This window comes from Austrofundulus limnaeus, unplaced genomic scaffold, assembly GCF_001266775.1.
Source record: "Austrofundulus limnaeus strain Quisiro unplaced genomic scaffold, Austrofundulus_limnaeus-1.0 Scaffold158, whole genome shotgun sequence".
Lineage (NCBI taxonomy): Eukaryota > Metazoa > Chordata > Actinopteri > Cyprinodontiformes > Rivulidae > Austrofundulus > Austrofundulus limnaeus.
In genome coordinates this window covers 285166-286641 of record NW_013952560.1, presented here as the reverse complement: position 1 = coordinate 286641, position 1476 = coordinate 285166, and the positions used below count along the sequence as shown (strand labels likewise).

General features: G+C 38.1%; 1 protein-coding gene across 2 annotated transcripts in view; it reads right to left on the bottom strand.

Moving 5' to 3' along the window:
- The window catches only part of foxp2 (forkhead box P2), a 120046-nt gene extending 119231 nt beyond the window's left edge, over window positions 1-815 (bottom strand). Inside the window, exon 1 of one of the 2 annotated variants that reach the window (XM_014016944.1) lies at window positions 374-815. The gene's annotated coding sequence lies outside the window, so the exon portion shown is untranslated. The remainder of the gene's footprint in view (window positions 1-373) is intronic. The other variant, XM_014016941.1, reaches the window with a different exon arrangement.
- Window positions 816-1476: the final 661 nt, after the last annotated feature.

The window sequence follows — 1476 nt, the reverse complement described above, 5'->3', positions numbered from 1 at the left end:
GTGTTAGAATGGTGTGGTGAAAATATAAATAAGTGTGCAAAAACGCTACTATAAACTATAAAACTTATTTTGCAGTGCATCTTGAATCAAAAAAATAATTTCCAAAAACTTTTTTTTTTTGCATTTTACACAAAAAAAACCGTTCATTTAAACTTTAAAGAAGAGGTGGTTATTTAAAAACAGTCTAATTATGAAAGCAGTGAGCTTTAGGAAACAGTTGGGCGGTAATTAAARGCACATAAAGTCCACGCGCTAAGTGTAAATAAACAGCACGAGGACGGAACAAAACACTAGAAATGACACGGACGAGGCGAACTTGTAAACAGAAAAGAAAATAAAACTTCAAGGCAGGTTATTTAAAAGCAAAACTTACCCACAAACACACACAAAAAGGCTGGTTTGTTTTTATTTCCCTCCCGGTAAAGTCAAAGGGGACACACCAGGTGAGACGTCCTCTCTCTCTCTCTCTATGCTCGCGGAGACCTTCGCACGTGACCGTCCGAGGAGAAGTTCACCATGGCGCAGAGGTAAGGCGACAACAAGCGGAGTAAATATTACTTCATTAAAGAAAAAAATATATATATAAAAAAGGTTAAATATTCCTGTGCTGTCGGCAGACACACACACCGCCTCTCGTCCTGCTGGCTCTCGTCAAACGCCGCTGTTATTAACTAAAGCAACAGAGAGAAAAGCAGTCCTGTTTGAATGACGCGAAGAAGAAGCGCCTTGTTTTTTTTTTTTTTCCTCCTTCGTTACGACTCAAACATCACGCCGCATCCCAGSAAGCAAGTACATTTGGAGCTAGAGACCCCCACCACCTCCAACCATCGTCCTCCACCCCCCACCGCCCCCAGGGGAGGCACTTCTTTACTTGCGCGCGGAGGTGTGTGTTGTTATTTTTGGGCGTGCTGCGACCCCGTGTGACGTCAGGGCCACCTGTAAATAAAAACTACTTTTTTTAAATTTATTTATTTTTTTAACAACCGTTTGTTTCCTCTTTAAAACTTATCGCGGTTTTGGCACCTTCCGCGGAGATTCGGCTCCCGTAATCCTCCTAAAATGTTTATTTAGGAACTTCTTTATGTTGCGCTTTTATACAGGTAATGTCGGCACTAATTACATGTTTATCACTACAAAATAAAAGCCCTCAAACATCCTTTAAAATGCGCATCAAGATTTAATTTAGCCTCCTCCACAAGCAGCTTATTCTATTTATTAGCAATAGTAATAATATTATAATACAATTCGAAAGCATATTTAAGGTTTATTTAAAACTGTATTCATGACATATTGATACAATGTAATTTACCTTATTTGTTCAGATAATAAAAGATCATTTATTGAACAGCTGTTAAAATCTATTTCTCTGTCTTTGTTTAATAGCCTATTCTGCAACGTGAAAGGTGATTAAATTGATGCAGAGATCTAAAGAAATACGTTTTATTTATTTTGCAAGGTGTATATTCTGTTCTCAGC